Below are 25,948 nucleotides of genomic sequence, written 5' to 3' on the forward strand. Positions count from 1 at the left end.
CTATAATATAATATTCCCACATTAATCAAAGCAAGTCCACATTAAAGGAAGAGGTGGGTCTGGGCCTCAAAGGATTCTCCTGGGACTTCTTATAACCTTTCCGGTGGGTTTTATATGACTCAGGCTAATGCAAACTTCCTGTGTCCTTTCCGGCCTGGTCTACACTGTTCGTCTCTTGAATAGGGGGGCGTACCTCTTCAAGCCTTTTTCCAGCCCACCTCAAACGTTAATGGCCTTTCCTTGGCTGATTTAGCTTCTACCAAATCAGGATCTAACATACAATCTCGGAACAAACCAGAAGCAATTACAATGAACTTCAGATTCATGAGTTCTTCCAGAATGGGTGAAAGTAAGAATTTGACTTACCAGTGTAAAACCCTCTGCTGTGCTCCAACCAAAGTCACTCCTCTTGAAATTCAGAGAGGCCACAACTCCTTCACTAAAGTTTTACCTGGAATAATAAAGGCAGGAAATGAGAGAGGAGGCAGCCAGCAAAGGCCAGAGTCCACTGGGGAAATTTCATTTAATCACCTGACCAGTAAGGGAGACAAGGTGCCACCAGAATGACGAGATATTTTGTCTAAGGCCATTTTTCTAATTTAGCCAAAGCAACTCCTATTAAGTTCATATTTGTAGAAGAGATTACTGTTGTTTACAAAGAGCTTTCACAAGCAGTTTCTCATTGAAACCTTAAGATCTTGAGAGCAGACAAGCATTAGTTTTGTTGTTGTTTGTTTGTCTTTAGATAAGTATTAGTTTTAAGTAAAGGAGCAACTTAAGTTTCCAAAGATTAGGGAATGTTTCCAAGACCATTCAGCTAACAATACCAAAGAGAAATTAGAACCAAACTCTATGGCTTCTCCTTCTAATCTTTCCCAAGACATGAAAATAACACTATGGCTTCATCCACCTTAAACAGCAACATTATTTCTTACTGCACTACATATGCTTTCTGTCAAGAGAGAAATAGCTTTGTCTAGTGAAAGAATATTATCAAAAAGTTCACATGGCATAGACAACCCAAATAGTTGAAAATCTATACCAAGATAGTTAGCCAGTCACTGTATCTTCACACATATCTTCCTTAACATTCGGTTGATTGGATGTTGTATTGTGTCAGTACTGGAACTCAGGGTCTGAGTGCTATTCCTTAGCTTTTTCACTCAACTGGCACTTTACCACTTGAGCCACAGCTCCACTTCTGACTTTTAGCTGCTTAACTAGAAATAGTGTTATGGACTTTCCTTAATGGCTGGCTTCTAACTGCAATCCTCAGACTTCAGCCCTGAGGAGCTAGATTACAGGTGTGAGCCTGTAAGCACCAGGCTATGCTCCTTTTTTCAAGTCACAGTTTTATTGTTATTCTTTTACATTTATTTCTTTTAAAATAAGTTCAAATTGGCAAAAAACTTGTAAAATAATAAACATACAAAGAATAGGTACACTTGACCTAGATATCCCTTCTATCAACATACAGTATAACTCTTTTACTTAATGATTCATTTAACTCACACAACTCAACTTTTTTTTCCCTTAGCTACTGGAGATAAATTTCATGTATCCATGTCCTTTACCCCTAAACACTCCAGAAATTATTTCCTAAGAATATACCATTACATAACCACAATGTAATTATCAATCTTAGTAAATTTAGCATTGTTTAACACTTCTACCAAATGTCATAATCAATTAGCCTAATCTAACAATTCTTTTGCCCCACCTTAGGTTGCAGTCCAAGGAGAGTTCATGCATTTAGCTGCCATTTCTCTCCATCTTTTTTTAACCTAAGATAGGTCATGCTTCTTTGCCTTTTATGATACTGACACTTCAGAGGATATGACCTCTTCCCTTTATATATTAACAGAACATTTCTTTTTGATTTGTCTGACATTTCCTTGGGTGATTCCTGATGACTCAGTTTAGGTTATACATTCTCAGCCAGAATCTACAGACATGATATAGTTCTCTGAATATCATATCTGAGGGCACGTAAAATCTGTTTTGATTCTAGCCAAAGTAATGTCCAATTTCTCCAATAAAAAAATACCATATTGGGGCTGGGAAGGTGGCTCAGTGGTAGAGTGCTTGCCTTGCATGCATGGGGCCCTGGGTTCGAATCCTCAGCACCACATAAGCAAAAAGAAAAAAGCAGGAAGTGGCGCTGTGGCTCAAGTGGTAGAGCGCTAGCCTTGAGCTGAAGAGCAGAGGGACAGCTCCCAGGCTCAGAGTTCAGGCCCCACGACCAGACCCCCCCCCCAAAAAATACCATATTTTTCTTTGCAATGAATAGGTGATCTGTGGGAAGACTATTTTTTTATTTTTTATATTTTTTTGGTTGGTTGTGGGGCTTGAACTCTGGGCTTGGGCACTGTCCCTCAGCTCTTCAGCTCAAGACGAGTGCTCTACCACTTGCGCCACAGTGCCACTTCTGGTTTTCTGGTGGTTAATTGGAGGTAAGAATCTTACGGACTTTCCTGCCTGGGCTGGCTTTGACCTGTGATCCTCAGATCTCAGCCTCCTGAGTAGCTAGGATTATAGGCGTGAGCCATCAGTGCCCGGCTTGTGGGGAGACACTTCAAAGTGACACAAAAATCTTGTCCCACATCAGAACTTCCCCTTATGTAATGCCAGTACTTGGAAGGTCACAAGTTCAAAGCTAGCCTATGTTACACAGAAAATTCCAGAGCAACTTGGGCTCCATAGTGAGATCCTACATGAAATGGGTGGGAGTAAGGGAGAAGGAAAGGGAGAAGAGAACTGCCACTAGATTTAGCATCCATTAGTAATGTTTGCTTAAACTTTATATACTATGATGGTTATAATATGCTGACTCCAATATTCACTCCCCCATAGTATTCACAATTTGACATTCCATATCATTTATTTATCTATTTACCTAATTACATTTAGTGCCAATAAAGAAACCTTACTTTCCTAATGATTTATAGTTTATCCCTATATTTATTTTGGTACTCAGACTGTTTCAGATTTAGCCAGCAGGAACACTTCCAAGTCATCCTCCATGTTTATGTAGAGTGGACCATTGTATTTTTTTAATATTTCTTAGATTTTTCTTTCTGACATTCAAAAAACAATGTTTTAGGCTCATCTAATTACCTGCTCTGTCTCTGCCCTAGATGAAGTCATGTCTCCAAAAAGCCCTGGCTCCCCTCAGTGAGGGGATTCAGTGACCATTTTACACTTACTATTTTTAATAATTGCTTCTCATCGTGAATATGGGTCACATTTTTCTGCTTCTTTGCGTGTTTCTTTTGTCAGCAGATAATTAGAGGGTCTCAGTTTGGTCTTGGTGATAGCTAAATTACTAGAGGATCTTCTTGGTCCTGCAGACTTGGTTCAACACTCGGTTAAAATGGGCCCATTCTGATTATGTCCTTAGTTTTAGTCTAGCAGGAAGTCTATTTAGATATGGTCCTTACTCCTAGGATGTGTGGCCTTTCCCATCCCTCCCAGTAAATCATGACCTCTGGCCTTTCCATTCTGTTCTATTCTAGCAGCTGCTCTGCTTTACCATGTATAGGTCTCAGTGCTTGACTAGCTTCCTCTCTCCCCTATCCAGCCCTGAATATCAAGATCTGCCTTCTCAATGCCATGAGGAAATATGCTCTGCCAGAACTGACCTTCCCATACCTTGGCAGGGATAAGTCCAAACAAAAGCCAAGTACCTTTCATGTGATTCTTTTCTCAAGGATCACAATCCTGGCTGCCTGTTGCCCACTGCCAGTGGCCTCACAGATAGATGGTTTTTCTTTCAACTGTTTAAAATAAGAAGGCAAGACCAGATCTAATTACCTTTCTTTTTTGTCTTCATGCTTCCAACATTATGGCTATTCTGAGAAAGGTGAAGGATTAATGCCTTTCAGCTTATTTTAATAAACACTACTTAAGTACTTCAAAGAAAACCCAATCTAACAAGTGGTTTCTGCAACACTGTGATATCAAAATGCTCTCTAGGAGTAAGACAATTCCAGAAATGATGACAGGGAATGCCGATTTTCCTTCCAGAAAGCTGACAGTCACTTCAGATGGGTGGTGGGCTAACACTGCGGCATACATTTCCATTTGCATGGCTTCACAGGGCCGCACAAAGCACCATGCTCATTCAAAGCAATGACAGGTCATTGCTGCGCTTCATTTTCTTGTTTCTGTGCATGTACTTGGGGATGAGGAGAAGACTCCTTTTCAGTCCTCATTTTCTATTTTTACTTGTAACCACCACCCCACAGAAAACAATTTAAAACAAAACTCAAAGAGAAAACTCACAATCCCCCCCCCGCAAAAAAAATTATATTTTCATCAGATTCTGTGAGAAAACAGAAACTTGCAAAATGGAGAACAGGTCTTTCCCTGAAAAGGGTAGATTTATGCCCACTACATGTATGTATACACAGAAACACACACACACACACACACACACACACACACACACACACACACACACACACACACGACTCCCTCTGCAGATATCTTCTTCTTTTTGTTCTCCCTATTAGAAATCCACACTGCAGCCCATCTAGTTCAATTCTCAAAAGCTATTAAAGTATAAGAGTTTTGTTTTCCTTTGGTTTTACATCAGGTATTCTAGAACTTGGAAGTGAGCATCTGATGGAAACAGTACTGACCTACCCATCTATCCTCCTCCACCCTGGCACTTCTCATTGTCTAGGACTCTGCAAACAGTCCTCTCAAGGTCTTGTGGGTTTCCTGTGGACCCTGTGGTATTGTTTCCGCAAGTCATCACGTGGCAGCACTATAAAGCAAATCTTCTGTGGGTCACCATGTCCCAGGAATTCAGTAGGAACATCTGGACTGATAAACAACACCCTCACCATATGTGTTCTCTGCCCACTTTTCTATTCTACCTCCCCATGCTACACACATAAAAACTACTCATGAAAATCTGTTGTAATTTCATGCCCACACCTTTTCTTCTGAGACAAATTCTCTCCCCGACTTTTGATTTACTAAATGGGCATCTGTAATCACCATCTGAAACTGGGTCTATGACCTACCTCATCGCTCTTATATATATAATTAATAAAATAAATAACTGTACTGAGCACTTTCAATGTGCTAAACATAGATGAGAACTAGCATCCATTCTCTCAATCTCCCAAAAACTCTATGAAGTAGGTGCTATTTCTATCAGCTAACTAAAGATAAGCACATAAGTAGAGAGACCACAGGGTCCCAATCTCATACAACTGGGAAGTGCAGAACTAAAGATTGGATGGGAAAGTTATTATAAACAGAAATAAATATATTTAGTTATAAAACTAACAGCATAATGGAGGATACAAGGAAGACCCAGAATGTCCATGGTGACACCAGAATGATACTAAATAAAGCATAAGAATAAAATGTAGCTTATCAGAATCTTTCATAAATGGATCCCATAATTATATCCATAAACTAATACCTCTAACTCCAACCATAATTCTCATAATAAAGAACAAAGTATTTTACCAAGACAGGGTGATAAACAAGTCTTAATAATGGCGTGCATATGGCTGAATTAAAAGTAGTAGAGAAAAAACAGGAAAGGTTGTTCTTCCCAGGAATAAAGAAAAAAAAAGATCAGGCCAAGGATGATGAACTACTCTTAGAGGGAAGAATTAAGAATATATATGTAAGTAAATCAAATATGTCCTCAAAAAGTTCTTATACTGCCAGGCGCCAGTGGCTCACATTTGTAATCCTAGCTACTAGGGAGGCTGAGACATAAGGATCACAATTTGAAGCCAGCCTTGACAAGAAAGTCTGTGAGATTCTTATCTCCAATAAACTACAAAAAAAAAAAAAAAAAAAAAGAACTGGAAGTGGAGCTTTGGCTCAAGTGGTAGAACATTAGCCTTGAGCAAAAACAGCTCAAAGACAGAGCCCAGGCCCTAATTCAAGCCACAGGATCACATGATCACACACACATATACACACACACACACACACACACACACACACTCTTACATGCTATAACTAATATAATCCTCTATTGGGAGTAACATGTTGGCTCCTCTACAAATCAGCTAAGTGTCCATGCAGAACAAAAGCCATTTTGCCCATTTCCAGCTCCACACTGGAAAGCTATGGAGCTGAAGGATGAACAATAATGGCAATGGTCAATTGTCCTTGAGAGTCTCATGAAGACCACATCAGAGAAGAGGGATCACCTCAAAGGGGTTACCCTTCTTATACTGTAGACCTCGCCAGTGATGGAGGGCAGGCAACCTCATTTCATAGAGAATGTTAACCAATGTCAAAGTGAACAATCTAACACTCTGTGGAAAACTGGAGAGAAAAAAATGGAAAAGGATCAAAACAGAAATGCAAAGATTTCTGATACTAACCTTGAGGTATGAAATTCACAATCGAAGTTTAGAGAAGAAAAGAGAATAAAGAAAACTGAACCATTTAATATTTTAAGTACTACTCGGCTCTGCAATTAGCAATAGATGGCATTTTTCCATTTTCACAAAAGATAGAACAGAACTAACCAGGCAGGGTGGTGATACTTGTAATACCACCAGCTCAGGAGGTAGACACAGAAAGAGAATGGTTCAAGACTAAGTTAGAACAAGGGCATAACTAAAAACAAACTAAAAAGGTTCAAGTGGTAGAGTGTTTGCAGAGCAAGCTCCAAGCCCTGAATTCAATCTCCAGTACTGTCCTCTCCAAAATAAACTAAAAGAAAGTACAGAAATTAAAAACAGTAAAGTATAAGTATTTTAGTTTTGAAATAAGAACTTTGCCAAAAGCAAAAATTTCTAAGAAGTGTGTAGTTTGTATACTTCACAACTAACACGCTAAACTCGTATGTTGACATTCAAGTAGAACATGGGATTCTGCCTCATAGAAGTTGAAATAATAATGTATAATACAACTGATTATTGAAAGCTTTAAACAACAAGCCACTCAGAAAGACTTGAGGTTAAGTTCAGCTTGGCTAGAGCTCTGGGATTTTACCCAATCTCCCCATGTTAAAGCATAACCTCTTCACTACAGAGACTAAAGTAGTGGCCATAAAATTTATGTATTATGAAATGAGATAATGCTTGCCTTTTGATATTCACTGGTAAGAAAATACTTAGTCTAGAAGCCATCACACAGAAAAAATAAATGTTAGCTATTATGATTACTAGCAAATAATTGTAACCCTGCTTGATCAACTTCTTCCAGCTATTTAATTTCTGATTCTATTAAAGCCAAGAGAGAGTCTGGGTCAATAAAACAAACACAACTTCAAGATTAAAAAGAACTGGCAATGTGTTCAACCAAGTAGCTAGTCCACACCCATCTATTCCTAGCACCAGGATAGGAAAACAAGACAAAAATGGCTCAAAGAACATCACCATCACAGAGCCTGGTTGCTCACACCTTAATCTCAGCTACTCAGGAGATGGAGATGGTGAAAATTGAGACTGAAGGACATCGTGAGCAAAAAGTTCACAAGACACCAATTTAATAAGCTAAGCTTGACAGCATCACCTGTCATCCTAGTTATACAACAAGTATAAATGGTAGGATCTTGATCCAGTTTGAAAAAAATAACTAGAGCAGGAAGGATAGGGTGCCTGCCTAGCAAGCACAAGACCCTGAGTTCAAACCCCAGTACTACCAAAAAAACTTGTTCACCACAAACTGTAACGGAATATTCACTATCTGTGATGCTCAAGGCTATGTCTACGTGTATGCTTATAAATACAGGTTTTCCCTTTTAATCTACATAATGAGCATTTTTTATTACTTGCCCAAGGTTACTCATCTTATAACTGACAAAACTGGGATTCAGCTCCAAGGCTATTCAATTTCTTAGTCAGGGGTGCCTAACCACTTAATACCCTGCCTTTCCCCAGGCATGTCCACTAAGACCTAGTGTGAGGCCAGATTACAGAAAGGGAGATCCAATGAGCACTTAAACAACATGCAGGTATACCACAGGCCTTCAATAATCCTAGATGAGTGGTCATACCTTACCACAAAACAAAGAATCTCAGATGGGAAAGTGGGGGAAGGACTACCTGAGTATTATTTAACCCACTCAGGGGCTCCAGCACGTAAATCCTCATTGGAACTCAATAGTCACAGAAACACAGAAACCTCATAAGAGGTTAGAGCTTCTAGATCATTATTATTGTTTTACAATGAGCAAATATTAGAAACTAGGTGTAAGGCCTCTCGATCCCCTTTTACTTCAAAATATTTGCCCATATCTTGAACTCCTATTGGCCTAAAACATGCCTTCTAATCTACTACTTCAGAAATATGAGTCATATATGTAAAAATTCACTGCAGGCATTATGCTTCATAAAGCAGATACAAAGAAAAACAAGGCTGGGCCAGTATAGCTTAATGGAGAGACAGACCATAAACAAATAATTACAATACCATACAATTAGTGCTTTTGGCAAAGTAGAGCCAAGTGAGGAGGGAGCAGAGGAGGGATGACTAATCCTGCTTACATCGCAGTCCCACTTAGTGAGGAAGGAGGGTTTTTTCCCCCTTAATGAGCTTTGCAATTTCCTTAGCTAATCCTCATTTTCTTTAAAGCAAAAAAAAAAAAAAATCACATATACTAAAGTATCACATATACTAAATATGTGCACTTTTCAGTCATCATCTAAAACAGTGCATTGCTTTAATATACACTAGTTAAACACATTCATAAATTAATGTACAGTCACACTGTATATCACTTGTGTATTTAGCTGAGATTTATCGGTTTGGGGCCCTGTTGCTTCCCCCAAAATCCATGGCTTTCCTACAAGCAACTAACAGAGCATGGAATTTTCTATCTAAAATGTTAAAGACATAGGGATGGTTTTATCTAAAATTATGACCTCATCAATTAGCAGTTCCTGTTGTTATTTTATCATAACAATTTTCATCTTTTGAAAATGTTTATGCACTTGGAATACTCAAAACTAATTTCCCAACCACAGGATAATACTGTTTGTATGACATGAAAAATATTTCTAACTTTCTGACAAGACAGAAAGGAAAATGGGATTGATACATAATTCTAATCAAAGAAACCATATAAAAAGTCTTCTACCCTTACATGCTGAGATATGGAATCTTCTTTTTAACAATGGTGTGCACAGTACAAACAATATAAACAAAAGCAGTTGTTATAGAGTCTTGGGTTTCCATGCCAGTGTCCAGTTGAAAGATGGCCACAAGAGGTGGTCTTGGAGAAGCACAGGGCATTATGCAGTCCTGAGAAGGCTGAACAGCAGAGAACTCAGGTAGTGGATGACATGGTGAGCAGAGGCTTTGTCCCCCAGGCAAGTACTATCATTGAGGGTTATGGCAGAAACTAAGCACAAAGCCTATGGCTGATAAGCACTTGGCCTCAGGGACCTGTCTCCTAATTCCATGTGTTGGCTGCCAGATTGTAACTGAAAGCCCTGAGCTCAGCCCTTTCTCTCGATCCTCCCCATCAAATGATTTCCACAGCCTCACATGCACACAGGGAAGTGAGCTGCTAGGCAGAGTGTGCAGGCACTGGGAACCACCTCCAGGAACTGTGCCCATCTTATTTGTTATCAGGTAGGACCAGAAACTCCAAGCTTTCTTCCCTCAACATAAGATGAACTGCTTGGCAGGGTAGGAAAACACTGCAAGATAGGGCAGCCACTATGGAAATCAGTATGGAGGTTCCTCACAAAACAAATAATATACAGCCCTGCTATACCATTCATGGGCATATACCCAAATGAATGTAAAAGTTACTACATAATAGAGATACTTCACATTTGTGTTTATGGAAGTACTGTACTCAACAGCCAAGTTATAGAACCAAGCTAAGTAGCCTTCAGCTAATGAATGGAGTGTGTACACATACATACATACATGTATAAATATATGTATATGTGTATATATGTAAATATGTATACACACACATACGCAATGGGGTTTTACCAAAAAAATGTATGGAACTTGAGATCAGGTTAACTGGGAAAGACAAATACTGTATGTTCTCACTCCATATATGGCATTCAGATAAACAAAAAAAATCACATGAGGTTAAACTAGTGATTGGGGTAAGAGGGGGAGGGGAAAGGATAGGCCAGTGGGGGGGGGGGTTATGATTTTTATTCATGTACAAAAACAAAAGAAGAAACTTGTTTTTAAAAGGAAGAGATCATGGAGGGGGTGGGAGATGGGAAGGGGAAACAAAGGAGGAGGCAATAATGCTTGATAAGAAATGTATTCATTACCTTGCCCATGTAATTGTAACCCCTCTGTACCATACTTTCACAATAAAAAAAAAAAAAGAAAACAAAAGGAAGGGGTGAATTTGATCAAAGCACATCATATGTATAAATGGAAATCACAATTCATTATTTATACATAAATGTCAGTTAAAAATTTTAGAAAAAACTATCACGAGTATTATCACAGAGTATCTACTCTGATTTAAAGTCTCTTCTGTGTCCAGCCCAGAGGTGACCCAGCAGACTTCAGCTCTCTAAGTCTCCCACAGTTCAGACACACTGGTAATGCTGACAGCAGGTAGATGGCCACAAGGAACCATCGCTGGCTTCCTGAACTCGGCTCTCCTGAACTCCTTCCAACAGTGTGTAAGGGCAGAAATCCTGCTGCCTTCATGTGATAGCCAGGGACATTTCCTCTGCAAAGTAGGATGCAGGCTGCCTTGCCCTAATCTTTCCAAGAGGAAATGGGTGGGAAACCCTGTACAATCATTGTTTTATTAGTCATTTATAGTAACTGAAGGAAAATTAAAAGGAAGCCAAGGAATTAACATTTTCATGTATTTATTGTCAACCTTGGTCATTTGAGATATTTTTTAAACAAAATAGAATCCTAGGCTGTACCAATTTTCATAGGTTGCTAATCACGACATTAGATGAACGCTATTACTATATCTACCTAGGCCCACTTCCCAGTTTCTCCAAATACAAGTATGTATCTGGGAACAGAGAAGTTATAGCAGTTCTTTCTCTCACGGTGCAAGTCAAGTTAGGATGAAGATCTTCTGAACAAAGGGCCACCTATACCCACATGGTAGTACCCATCTTTGCCTTAAGAATAAAAATCCTTGTATGAGAAAAATACGCTTTCCATAGCTAACTAACTTTAGCAGATTTGGGTTAACCTAAATTCAAAAGATATCTTTAGGGTGAGACTTCCAGTCTTCAAATAATAAATGCGAATGCAAATGAGGATGTGTAAACAGACAGACATGTTGACCTGTCTCCTTTGACAAAAATATTTGTTCCATTCTCTCCTCACCCATCCAATAGGTTTTCACAGTACAGCTGTTCCATATGAATAATGTCATAGAGGGTATACTCTGAGAAATGCCTTTACAAGTATTTAGAGCAAGACCTAGGTTTTAATGGGCTGATTCATTGACACAGCTCTAATATGGCTCCATGGACTCCACCTTAGATTGGAAACCCCACTTCTGAAAGTCAGCTCTCAGGCTTGAGACCTCTGATGCCACCTCTCACAAAGCAAGGAAGTGAAGTCTACTGGCTATTTTGGCCACATACAGACACACGGGGAATTTCCTGGACAGAGTTTCAGACTAAGCAAGTAGTAAATGTTACTGTGTCAGATGTAGTTTTTTTGTTTTTTGTTTTTGTTTTTGCCAGTCGTGGGGCCTGAACTCTGAGCCTGAGTGCTGTCCCTCAGCTCTTCAGCTCAAGGCTAGCACTCTACCACTTGTGCCACAGTGCCACTTTGAGCTTTTTCTGCTTATGTGGTTCTGAGGAATCGAACCCAGAGCTTAATGCATGCAAGGCAGTCTACCACTGAGCCACCTTTCCAGCCCTAGATTTACACATTTCTTTACAACTGTATTGATAACTCTTCTTTCTCTTCAATCTCTATTTAAATGACCTAAGTCTTTTCCTACCACATTACTCCTTATAATCACCCCGTATTTCTTCTGTGATAACAACCAACTAATTTAAAGGGAGAGTTGAGGACCAAATCCCTTCATAAAAGGACTAGGAAATTTTAAATGACTGAATAATTTTTAATTTATTTTGTTGTTTTATAAAGGTGGTTACAGAGAACATCAGGTACTGGTTTGCAGAACAGCAGATCGCCAGGAACAGAGAAACCTACCAGCCGGGAGTCTCCACGAGGATCCCACCCCCACCCCTCACTCTCCACCCGAGCAGAGAGGCTCCATCCCGCCAAAGCCGCTCGGCATCAGCAGAGTGACAAAAGGACCTGCGGCAGACCACCCGGCCCGCCTGATCGCGATCGCACGATCCAGCACTCTCCACCCGAGCAGAGAGGTTCCATCCCGCCAAAGCCGCTCGGCGCGACAAAGGGTCCTGTCTGCAGACCACCCGCCCGCCCGATCACGATCGCAACAACCCGGCGGGGTCACTTGGGCCCCAGAGGTACCGAGAAGAAGCTGCCTGAGCGTGGACACTCTTGACCCAACAACTTCGACAGAGGCAGAGACAGAAAAGAATCACACAGAGCCACCACCGCCCAACCCAGCCCGGATTGCAACAACAACTGATGACCTACACCACACAGAAACAACCAGCTCCAGGGTGAGTACCCCACAGGGGAAGTGTATCCCTCAAGGGAGACCAGAGCTGGAGGGAATCCCCAGACCCTGACCTAGACTCCCTACCCCAGCACCCGGACCACAGGACCCACTAAAACTGGGAACTGTTTGAGAGCTCCACCAGCCGTGGAGCACACTCAGCTGGCCAAGAGCACCCCTGGAAGGGAGCTTAAATGCCCAAGCCAGGAACAGCGCCCCTGGGTCAAGACTACCAACAGTAGAAGAAATTTGAACTGTGTCCCCCAGGCTGTATAACCTAGGGGGTATACACATCAGCACAGGCCTAACGAGTGCGCTCCAGGCTGCATAACCTAGGTGGTACACACATCAGCACAGGCCTAACAAGCGCGCTCCAGGCTGGGGCCGGAACCAGGCCCGGGGATCCGGAGCCTGAACAACACAACCAACTCCTCCCAATTGAAGTAAAAAGCTGAGCATACGCCTCAACAGAGGGGAGAAAACCAGGAAACAACACTCCCCCGGGAAGCACGCCTGTGACAACAAAAGACCTGGAGGCCCAGGACAAGAGAAGCCCAAACCCCACCAAAACTCCACCCATATACCCTAGACTGGGAATTGGGCAACACAGGCTGCCAGCACCTGATAGTAAGCAGGAGCTCAGACTGTTAAGGCGGCTCAGCAATAGAGTGATAGTCTTGGATGTATGAGGCCCTGCATCTGATTCCTCAGCATCACAAAAGCAAAAAGGGTCAGAAGTGGTGCTGTGGCTCAAACGGTAGGGTGCCAGCCTTGAGCTGAAAAGCTGAGGGACAGCACCCAAACCTAGAGTTCAAGCCCACAACCAGCCCAAAACAAATAAACAAAAACACATCAGGAGCCCATAGCAGACTCCAGCATTTGGGAGAGTGCATCCAGAGCATCTGTTCTTCACAAGAGCACCCGTAGGAGCAAACACAAGCAGTCTAGGCTGCTCAACCCTTCCAAAGGCGGGAACTGCCAGCAATCTACAGCCGAGAGCTGAGAATCCTAAGTAAGTCAGAATAGCAGCTGGAAATAGGCTCCCAACAGAACCCAGATCAGGCACAGACTCTCTCTACCAATACAGAATCAGCAACCAAGCAAAGACAGACACACCAAAACAAAATTGAAGAGCAGTCTCCTGAACCTCCATGCGAAAATCACAGAGAAAAATCACAAGGTTTACTACCACCCAGGACAGCAAGCTCACCTCAAAAGCCAGCAGCCACACAGGGGAGAGCCCCAGTGGGAGCAAAGCAGGAATGGAAGACAAAGGCTACTTCCAAGGGTTGCTGGAGGCAATGACTCAAGAAATAAAGCGAGAAATTGATCAGAAATTGAAAGAGCACAAGGATGAACTATCCAAAGAGATACAGGGTATCAAACAAGAGATGCATGCAAAAATAGAAGCTGCACAAACCTCAGTAAGAAGTGAGATAAACGCCAAATTAGAGGTAATGCATACCTCATTGAGAGGTGAGATCAGTACTCTGAGAACCAACATTGAATCCATAAAGGGATCCATTTCCTCCATGCAAACCACAATAGAAGCCACTGTCAACAGAGTGAATGAAATGGAAGGTCGAGTGTCAGATACAGAAGACAGAATACACCAACTGGACCAAAAAGTGACAGATATGGAAAAATTACTCAAATTAAACCAAAGGGATATTCAAGAGCAAGCAGATAATGCTAAAAAATTTAACCTTCGCATAATTGGAGTGGACGAAGGTGAGGAATTCCAGAGCAAGGGAATGCAACACCTATTTAACAAGATAATCAATGAAAATTTTCCCCACCTCAAAAACGACCATCTTAACTACATCACAAAAGCTTATCGAACACCCAACAAGCAAGACCCCAGGAGAAACACTTCTAGACACATTATAGTAAAAATGATAGATCTGAATAATAAGGAAACAATCCTGCATGCAGCAAAAATGAAGAAGGAGCTATACTACAATGGGAAAAAAATAAGAATTACTGCAGATCTCTCCACACAAACAATGAATGCAAGAAAAGCCTGGGAAAGCACCATACGAGCCCTGAGAGCCAATAACTGCCAACCCAGACTGATCTACCCGGCAAAGCTAGCATTCACATTTGATGGAGAACTGAAAACTTTTAATAGCAAAGAAAAACTAAATGAATACATAAACATTAAGCCAGCATTACAAAGAATTCTAAGAGGGGGGACACAACCTGAAGAAAGCAGCCAGGAACTGGGGCCTGCCCCAAACAGGCGTTACTCAAAGTCTAACTGAGCAAGCACAGGAGGAAAGGAAAAAAGAAAAACTTAGGAAAACGGAATGGCAGGGACAACAATGCATCTCTCTATACTTTCTCTTAATATAAATGGGCTGAATTCGCCAATTAAAAGAAAACGAACTGAGGACTGGATAAGAAAACAAGACCCATCCATCTGTTGCCTTCAGGAGACCCACCTCTCAGCCAAACATACAAACAAACTCAGAGTGAAGGGGTGGAAAAGGATCTACCAATCAAACGCCCCCAGTAAGAAAGCAGGTGTAGCTATCCTGATATCTGACAAAATAAACTTTTCATTAAAATCAGTACAGAAAGACAAGGACGGACACTACATATTAATAAAGGGAACAATCCAAGAGGAGGATATAACCATCATCAACTTATATGCCCCAAATATTGGTGCACCCAGATATGTCAAACAAATGCTCTCAAACTTACAGAATAAAATAGATCCCAATACGATAATACTAGGAGACTTTAACACACCACTCTCACCAAAGGACAGGTCTACCAACCAGAGGATTGGCAAAGAAGCTACCGAATTAAGAGAGGCCATACTGCAAGCGGAATTAACTGACATCTACCGAGTATTTCACCCTAAAACAACACAGTACACATTCTTCTCAGCAGCTCATGGAACTTTCTCCAAAATAGACCATATCATAGTTCATGCAAGGAACTTAAGCAAATACAAAGGGATTGACATAATCCCCTGTATCCTATCTGACCACAGTGGAATCAAGCTAGCTCTCAATAACAAAGCATACTGCAGAAATTTCTCCAATACATGGAAATTGAACAGCACACTCCTTAACAATGCCTGGATAACAGAAGAGATCAGAGAAGAAATAAAGCATTTCCTACAACTCAATGAAAATGAAAACACCTCACAAAGAAACTTGTGGGACACAGCAAAAGCAGTCCTGAGGGGCAAATTTATTGCCCTCAGTGCCCACATCAAGAGAATGGAGACAGACCAAGTAAATAATCTCATGTTGCAATTAAAACAGCTAGAAAAACAGGAAAAAATGGAACCTAAAGCTACTAGAAGAAGCCAGATAACCAAATTAAAAGCAGAGATTAACCAATTAGAAAATCAGAAAACCATAACCAAAATAAACCAAACAAAAAGCTGGTTCTTTGAAAAAATAAACAAAATTGATGGCCCATTGGCTAGATTAATTAAAAAAAGAAGAGAGGAAACCCATATTAATAGGATTAGGGATGCCACGGGAAACATCACCACACTTACCCAAGATATCCAAACAATTCTAACAGACTACTTTCAAAAGCTATACTCTCTAAAGGAAGAAAATCGGGCAGAAATGGATGCATTTTTAGAGAAATACAAGTTGCCCAAACTGAGCAAAGAAGAAGTTAACCAATTAAATAAGCCAATATCCTATAATGAGATACAGGAAGCTATCAAAAGTCTTCCAACAAAAAAAAGCCCAGGACCAGATGGATTCACAGCAGAATTCTATAAGACCTTTAAACAAGAACTAATACCCATACTCCTCAAGCTCTTCAGAGAAACAGAGAAGGAAGGAGCTATCCCAAACTCATTCTACGAAGCCAATATCACACTCATCCCCAAACCAGGCAAAGACCCAACCAAAAAGGAGAATTACAGGCCAATCTCCTTGATGAACACAGATGCAAAGATCCTTAACAAGATTCTAGCTAACAGAATCCAGAAACACAAAAAAAAAATAATTCACTATGACCAGGTAGGCTTCATCCCAGAGACACAGGGATGGTTTAACATACGTAAGTCAATAAATGTAATCCAACATATCAACAGAGCCAAGGTCAAGAATCACATGATTATCGCTACAGATGCAGAAAAGGCCTTTGACAAAATTCAACATTCATTCATGCTAAAAGCTCTGGAGAAAATAGGAATAGAAGGAACATTTCTAAAAACAATAAAAGCCATTTATGACAGACCAATAGCCAATATTATACTTAATGGGGAAAAGCTACAACCAATTCTCCTAAAATCAGGAACAAGGCAAGGATGCCCACTGTCTCCACTCCTCTTCAATATAGTCCTAGAACCCTTAGCCAGGGCAATAAGGCAAGAAAAAGACATTAAAGGGATCCGCATAGGAAAAGAAGAAGTTAAACTATCCCTTTTTGCAGACGACATGATACTATACCTCCACGATCCCAAAAACTCCATCCCCAAACTCTTAGAAATCATAAATCACTTTGGCAAAATAGCAGGATACAAAATAAACCCACAAAAATCAGTTGCCTTCCTATACACTGATAATGTACAGGAAGAGAGGGAAATAAAGGGAGCAACCCCATTCACAATAACCTCCCGAAAAATAAAATATTTAGGAATTAACCTAACCAAAGATGTAAAAGAACTATTTAATGAGAACTATAAAAAGTTAAAGAAAGAAATTGCAGAAGACACTAGGAAATGGAAAGACCTCCCATGCTCCTGGATAGGCCGACTTAATATAGTAAAGATGGTAATACTTCCAAAACTAATATACAAATTCAACGCAATTCCTATTAAAATCCCAATGACGTACATCACTGAAATACAGAAAACAGTCCAAAAATTCATATGGAACAACAAAAGACCTAGAATAGCCAAAACAATTCTAGGGGATAAAGACAATATGGGAGGGCTATCCATGCCGAACTTCAAACTCTACTACAGAGCTATAATAACAAAGACAGCATGGTACTGGCACAAAAACAGACCCGAAGACCAATGGAACAGAATAGAAGATCCAGAAATAAATCCACAGGCCTACAGCCAGCTGATATTCGACAAAGGAGCCAAAGACATACAATGGAAGAAACACAGCCTCTTCAACCGCTGGTGCTGGGAAAACTGGGCAGCCACATGCAGAAAACTAAAAGTGGACCCCAGCCTATCATCATGCACCAACATCAACTCAAAATGGATTAAAGACCTTAACATTAAACCTGAATCTCTGAAACTACTGCAGGACAGAGTAGGAGAGACACTTGAACTAATAGGCACAGGAAGGAACTTCCTGAACAGAGTCCCAGGGTCACAACAAATTGGAGAGAGACTCGACAAATGGGACTACCTTAAAATAAAAAGCTTCTACACAGATAAAGCTATCGCAACCAAGCTAGAAAGACAACCAACTAATTGGGAAAAAATATTTACCAGCAATATATCAGACAAGGGGTTAACATCCTGTATATACAGGGAACTCAAGAAACTAATCCCTCCCAAACCCAATACACCAATTACTAAATGGGCAAGGGAACTAAAGAGGGACTTCTCAAATGAAGAAATAAAAATGGCAAAGAAACACATGAGGAAATGTTCATCATCCCTGGTGGTGAAGGAAATGCAAATAAAGACAACCCTGAGATACCACCTTACCCCAGTCAGAATGTCCCACATCCACAAATCAGCCAACGACAAATGCTGGAGGGGATGTGGAGAACGAGGAACGCTATTACACTGCTGGTGGGAATGTACACTCATACAACCACTTTGGAAAGCAGTCTGGAGGGTCCTTAGAAAGCTAAAGATTGACCTCCCTTACGACCCAGTCATACCACTTCTAGGCATCTACCCTGAACAACAGGAACCAATATACAAGGACACGTGCACCTCCATGTTTATTGCAGCACTGTTCGCAATAGCTAGGATATGGAAACAACCTAGATGCCCCACCACAGATGAATGGATCCAAAAATTGTGGTATCTATACACAATGGAATATTATGCAGCCATTAGAAATGACAAAATAATGGCATTTGCAGGGAAATGGATGGAGCTAGAAGGAATCATGTTGAGCGAGGTAAGCCAAGAACGAAGAGACAAAGAGTACATGGTCTCCCTGATAAGTGGATGATGAATCCAAAATGTTAGGTGATATGACAAAACTAACAGGACTTAAGAAACAAAGAACTCCCACTCATCTGGTTGAACCACTACTAAATATCCCCATGCTGCTGATCACATATATGGTATATAACATATGAGCACCGTTATATATTACAGACTGTTATAGACAATTTGCTCCAGGAAAGTTAGAATGAACTTGTGACTTTAAATGAGCATCATTATTCCACAATACTGTGAATTTCCGGAAATTAAGTAATCACTTAATCACGATCAAAAAAAAAAAAAAAAAAAAAAGAACCTTGGGGAAGGGAGGGAGGGAGGGGATGGTAGGGGGAAAACAATGGAGGGGGTAACAATGTTCAAGAGGAAGTGGAAGTGTACTCATTACCTCACTCATGTAACTGTAACCCTCTGTATAGTATCTCTACAATAAAAAAAATTAAAAAAAATAAAATAAAATAAAGGTGGTTACAGAGGGATTACAATCACATGAGTCAGATAATAAGTATATTTCCTTTTATATAGTGTCTTCCATTCCCCCACTCTTTCCTAGTTAGTCCCTCCCTCCCATCTCCACCCACAAGTTGCATGGTTTACTTTCATCAGTGTCCAGTGAGCTGCACTGCTGCACTTTTTCACCCTTTTCCCTTGAGTTCTGTATCCTTCCCCTCCCCACCTTCCTGAAGATATACACATGAATATACCATACTTAAAGAAAAGAATGACTGAGTAAATCTTTTGACTTAAAAAGCCTATATTTATTATATTCTTTGGAGTAAACCAGGCAATTTTTAATACAGTAGATTATGTTTTATTTATTGCATTAAACTGTTTTGATTAGAAAATTAATTATAACTACTCATGGTAAACACTGTAAATTCTAAATCTTCCAGAAAGAAAACACTACCTAGAATTCTCCCAAGGATAATCCAAGTGAACACTGTAGTTAATGTCTTTAAATACACTCTCCCTACCCCACTCTCCAGGGCTTACAAGATTTCTTTATTGAAATGTTAATCCTGCCTGTTTCATTATAGACTATTTCTCATACATTTTGTCCCAGACCAGTACTTTTGCACTGTTACACAATGTTCCATTACATAGGTGAATCACAGCATTTTCTAATGCACCATCTGGGCTGTTTCCAAAGTTCAACTCAAACTATATTCACTGTTCAATCCTCAGAGCTAACACTCTAAATATATCACTAATCATTTCCTTAGAATTTACTCCTAGAAACAGGCCAAGTCAAGGGTCAACAAATTCTTTCTCATTTCACAGAGACCTTTCAAGGAAAATGGCCCTTGGAGTCATTACAGTATTTACATTTCTCTCAATCAGCTTTGGCTGCATTTTCTATGTCTGTTCCTGTTCCTTTACTGTTAGTTGAATCATTACTTGATTTTCAAGACATTCAAATCCTGTAGTCTGCTGAATATTTTTAGTTCAACAAGCTGTATGGCTTAAGGTAACAATTAAGCCTTTAAAATAAGATGTTAAGCCATCCTGTCCATTCTACCTTTTGTTGCTAATTCTATTTATCTGTGACATCTCTAACCAAATGAGTTGCATGAGCCATTAAATAGAGGCCTTTCCACTGACCTTGCTGAATCCTTACTTTGAAACTTTGCATAGCAGCATTTTGGTCCATGGGTAAAGTGAACTTTCTCCAGAGTCTGAAAATTTAGAACAGGTACATCCAGATTTCAAATCCTCCCACTGCTAAGAGAAATCACTTGGGATGGTGTCTGTGGTAAAACACTGTGGTTCCTGCTCCCCCTCCTTGTCATGATGCTAATAATTTACTTAACATCACTTGTTTCTGTAGAACTAGTGCTACCAGGGGAACAAGCTGTTACAGCATTTTTTTTAATTGCTGTAGTATTTTTTGCAGTAGGAGTGTCTCTGTCAGTAGAACAGGAAACTCTCAAGGTTATTCCTTGGGTGATAACTCTTGTCTACATTTTGGCATCAGGAAGGTTGAAGTTGTACAGAAAATACACAGACACACACAGACACACACAGACACACACAGACACACACACACACACACACACACACACACACACACACACGAGAAATGACACCATCACTGTCCAAGCCCAAAATCCATCCAGGATTTAATTTTCTCTGAACATAATTAAGTCCACATTGCATCTAATAAGCCACATAGTATCTTTACAAATTCAATGCTCCGGTCTATTATCATGCAGGCACGGGACAAATCATAGACAAACCCAAAAAGCTCTGTGTGTCTCATGGGGAGGTATCACAAGCATCCTGGACAAGACAGACCTTCACTATGTGAAGCAGTTCCAGGTACTGAGCAGTATACAGTATCCCACACCCTCAGGACATAAAGGGGTTAGGGAAGAGTGTGGAGGTGAACCAGCAGTTCACCAGTTCGCAAAAGGCATCGAGGCTATAAAGTTCTGGTTTTAATTTAAGATAGTGGGGAAATTGGATGGGTATTGGATATTTGTTTTCTCTTTAGGGTTGGGGAATTGAGGGGGTAGGTTACCAGATTTTCATTTGATAAGGAGGATGGAAAGGAGTCCCAAAGAATCTGGAGAGCTACATTCACTCAAGTGACTGCTGGTGACAGTACCACCGAGAAGACGGGGGGGGGGGGGGGGGGTTGGATGTAGGTGCATTCTGGAGTCATTACAGCATTTACATTTCATTTACAAGTGATGTTAAGTAAATTACAACAGAGACCCACTTCAGAAAAGAACATGGGGATGATAGAGTAGGAGCAGCCGGGACACACTCGGGTGTAAGTGCTTAGGATAACCACATTCAACTACCAATGGCTAGATAACTGCCCTAGCCAAGGTCAGAGACCTTGGAAGGTAATCTAGGGTCTCAGGTTAAAAAAATATATCAAAGACACAATTTTTCATTTTCTGTTTTCTAGTAATAGAAATAGTTTATAATAGTTTTGGTGGTGCTGGGCACTGGTGGCTCATGCCTGTAATCCTGACTCAGAAGGCTGAGATCTGAGGCTTCTGGTTCAAAGCTAGCCTGGGTAGGAAAGTTCCTGAGATTCTTATCTCCAATTAATCGCCAAAAAGCTGCAAGTGGACCTGTGGTTCAAGTGGTAGAACCCTCGCCTTGAGTAAAAAAGCCTCAGGGACAGCACCCAGGCCCTGAGTTCAAGGCCCACAACCAACCAAAAAAAAAGTTATGTTGGTACAGTATGAAAACATAATCCAGAACTTAATATCCTCACCAGAAATGTTATCATTTAAGTCGTTCATTTTCAACCTTTCAGCACTCCTTGTGATTTTTTTCTCTCTCACAGCAACTTCATTTGAGCAATAATAAAACTATTATTGAAAATAATGGATATCTGATTTGTTTGGAGAAAAGTGGTCTATTTGTTTTGTTTTTGTTAGTTTGGGCAGTACTGGGGTTTGAACTCAGGGTCTTGCTCTTGCTAAGCTCTACCACTTGAGCCCTCCATCAGCTCTTTTTGCTCGAGGTATCATCTCTGAGATGGTATCTCACTTTTTTTTTTTTGTCCTGGATGCCCTGAATCATAATCCTCTTGTCTACACTTCACTCGTAGGTGGGTTAACAGCCACGTCACATGTAGCCACACCTACCTATTGGTTGAGATAGGTCCCAGCTGACTTTTTGCCTGGGCTGGCCTGAAACTAAGAGCCTCTCATTTTCCACCTCCTTAGTGGCTGGGGTTATATGAATGCCTCACTATGCCTGGCTATTCAAAATATTTCTTAAAGATAACTGCCTCGTGAAGTCTGCTACATAAACATAATTTCAGCATTGAAGATTTAATATTTGATGAATCTTAAGATCCTCAGAAAGGGGCATGCAGGGTTCTGGTTTCCTTCACTGACCACATACTCAGTAAACACTGAACACCATACTCAGCTCGCTGTGTCATCTCACCACACTCTAGTTCACAGGCAGCTGTTATAAACTGCCCCCATTTAATGGAAAGACCAAGGATGAAGCCAAAATCCTTGGAAATGAATAAGCTGCTGGCTATGCCATTCTTTTAGGAGGTATTATTTTTGGAAAGCAAAGAGCTAGTTTCAAATTCAATTAAGTGAGCCACTGTGGAAAAGTCATAGGGCTCCTTCACCAGAAGAAAGGACTTAGATTCCTAGAACTCATGTTTTCCTTTCTGACAAAATACAAATCTCCTAGGAACAAAAACACACGGACTCCCGGCAGGTGTTTCTACATGGAAGACTGTGTGGTCCTGTCCTACCAATAGGTTCTAATGGGGTAAGGTGGAAATTCTGGGGTTCAGAAGTGAAGAATGCTGCCTGGTCCCACACCTTTGCCAAAAATCACACACACACACACACACACACACACACACACACACCACACACACACACACACACACACACACACACACACACACACACACACACACACACACACACACACACACACACACACACACACACACACACTATGGAATGGGAGGAGCTGTCACTTTTTCTTAAAATTCTCCCACCACCACCTCCATCACCATCATCAGATTCTCCAGTCAGTTTGAGCCACCAAAGTAGACTTTCTGATGGGAAAGAACATTGGTTTCCACTTTTCATTCTTCAAAGACATGTACAGTATAAACTAAGAGACTGATAAACAAAAATTTCCGGGTTCTATGTATCTTAAAATGGCAGGAAGTATGTTTATTAGTCTACTAGTGATCTTTTTAAAAATTCAAAGACAATCTGACGTGCATACAATACTTACAAATCACCCTTTTGAAGTGTTGCCACTCATTTAATTCTTGAACATTTGTTTAAGATCAGATTATGAGATTCCAATAGCCAAAATAAAGAAGAAAAACTAGAATGTTTATGACAACACCAAACTGGGCTTAGAACAAAAAATAAGCATATTTGCTCATAAAAAATAAAAGAATTTATGAATACCAAAAGTCAAAATAAGATTGTTAAAAGCAAACACTGACATAAAGACATGAATGTAAGAAAATGGAGACATGTGTGCCTATATATACATACATGCATATACTATATTTAAATATAAAAAATTAATTACCCATCACATATACTGTCCTGATGACATATCATTTATCGCCTAGAAAAATCACAATTTTTGTTGATTGGATTTTGGAGGTTTATGGTCTGTGTGTTTTTGTTGTTGTTTTTGTTTTTGCGGTGAGGAATTTTTGAGACAGGGTCTCACTATGTCCAGGCTGGCTTCAACTCATACTGCAGCCCAAGCAGGTCTTAAATTTTCCACCCTACCTCAGCCTCTCTAGGATTACAAGTGTATGCAACCACACCCAACTGGGCTTTTTGCTTTCAGAAACTATTTATTTTTAAAAAGTTCTGTTTATTATCATGTAAAACAGCAAATGTTAAAAAAAAAAACTTTCTTTTTAACATGCCCTCCCTGCTTCTCAACCCATCCTGAAAAGATGGTCACTCTTGAGCCAATTTTAACAAGTGGCATTAGGTATCTACATCTACCTTTCACAATCCAGATAGGAGAGGGATAGAGTTAGCAACCAAACTATCTGGGAAGCTAAATGCTGACTTTTTTGCAGAACAGTGAACATGTGTCAAGACAAACTTAAATTTTCCATTACAATATGCTCAGCTGGAAAAAATGTGTCTGCAGTGAGCCTGGCAATTCCACCCAGCAATGTCTCTAAAGTCCAGCTGCTTTTCACATCACTTGGAATTGTGAAAGGCGGGAGATAGCAGGATGGGACAGACAAAACACCAGGCCACAAGGCTGGCCAGCAATCAAGCTATTTCAAACAATCACATTAATATACACATGTATCATGTTGCAAAGTATTACTAACCATCAAAACAATGGTTTAGGGTACAAAAAAAAAAACCAGCAAGTGAGGCAGAAGATAACCACACTGATCCTAGGGCAAAGGGGAGTAGGGGGAGGGGAAGAGGAATGGGGGGGGGGAGGAAAGGGGAGAATTATGGTTAACATTCCAAGTGAGTCCCTGACACAAATTGTGATTCCCATCTACTTAGTAGAGAAGTTAGAGGACAGTTAAGTTTTGGAACCAAAATAACTAAACTTTGAACAGTTGTAAAAATACCTATAATCCCAGCTATTTGGGAGATGGAGATAGGAGGATCACAGTCCAAGGCTTGCCTGGAAAACCCAAGACCTTAACTGAAAAAGAACTGACAGAAAAGGACCAGGAACATAGCTCAAATGGTAAAAGACCTGCCTAGCAAGTGCAAGGCCCTGAGGTCAAAATCTCATCGCCAAGAAAAGGAGACGCCAAATAACCAGCCTATTAAAACCAAAACTTCATCCTAATTTATCCCATTGGCCATGCTTGTGAATCAACTTTTAAGATAATTTTTCAAACCCAAATACTTTTTCTCTTGAGTTTACTCCAAATGTCTCGCAGGAAGGAAAAAAAAGGAGGAGAGGGAGGAAGGGAGGGAGGTCACAAGGCAGGCTAATCTAAATTCTCTAAAGAAACAGAGAAAGTAACCACTGCAGGAGCCACTTGAACAAGGTAGTTCTACAGCCCCAAATATGCTGCCCGGAAGCACTACAAAAATTAGTACATATTTTCCAAGAACAAACATTCTCAAGAAATGAAACTCCTTCCAATAGGGAAGTTTCAAACATCTATTTCTGAAATGTCTATTATAGTCACATATGCTGGTATAACATTAGAATGTAATAATACTAGGTAAGAGTTATGAGTTTGAGGAACTATCTGAAATGAACCTTTGTACACTGTTGAGAATATAAAACAGGGCAGTCACAATGGAAATCAGCATGAAGGTTCCTCAAAAAACTAAAATTAGAACTACCACATGATCCAATGGTTCCATTCCTCCTTGGGTGTTTACCTAAAGGAAGTTTAGCAAACGTTTTATGTAAAGGCCTAGATAGCAAATATTTTAACTCTGTGAGCCTACTTCATTTTTCCATTATAGCATTCATGCAATCCTGAACCAGATGCTGCACAAATGGATGTGGCTACATTCCAATAAAACTTTTATATATAAAAATATGCAGATTTGGCCGGGCGCCGGTGGCTCACGCCTGTAATCCTAGCTACTCAGGAGGCTGAGATCTGAGGATCGCGGTTCAAAGCCAGCCCGGGCAGGAGAGACTGTGAGACTCCTATCTCCAATAAACCACCAGAAAACCGGAAGTGGCACTGTAGCTCAAGTGGTAGAGCGCTCGCCTTGAGCTGAAGAGCTGAGGGACAAGCGCCCAGGCCCAGAGTTCAAGCCCCACAACCACCAAAAAAAAAAAAA

The 25,948-nt window shown here is 40.4% G+C and overlaps 1 protein-coding gene across 12 annotated transcripts in view; it reads right to left on the reverse strand.

The window, feature by feature from the left end:
• Sgms1 (sphingomyelin synthase 1) overlaps positions 1–25,948 on the reverse strand; it is a 263,136-nt gene that overhangs the window by 174,477 nt on the left and 62,711 nt on the right. For 10 of the 12 annotated variants that reach the window (XM_070021110.1, XM_070021109.1, XM_070021117.1 and 7 more), the window contains one exon: positions 367–451. The exons of 1 other annotated variant lie outside the window; for it this stretch is intronic. The gene's annotated coding sequence lies outside the window, so the exon portion shown is untranslated. Of the gene's footprint in view, positions 1–366; positions 452–3,686; positions 3,710–25,948 lie in introns of those variants that run through there. One more of the 12 variants, XM_070021108.1, reaches the window with a different exon arrangement.

This window comes from Dipodomys merriami, unplaced genomic scaffold (assembly GCF_024711535.1).
Source record: "Dipodomys merriami isolate MVZ:Mamm:240054 unplaced genomic scaffold, mDipMer1.0.p SCAF_14, whole genome shotgun sequence".
NCBI lineage: Eukaryota > Metazoa > Chordata > Mammalia > Rodentia > Heteromyidae > Dipodomys > Dipodomys merriami.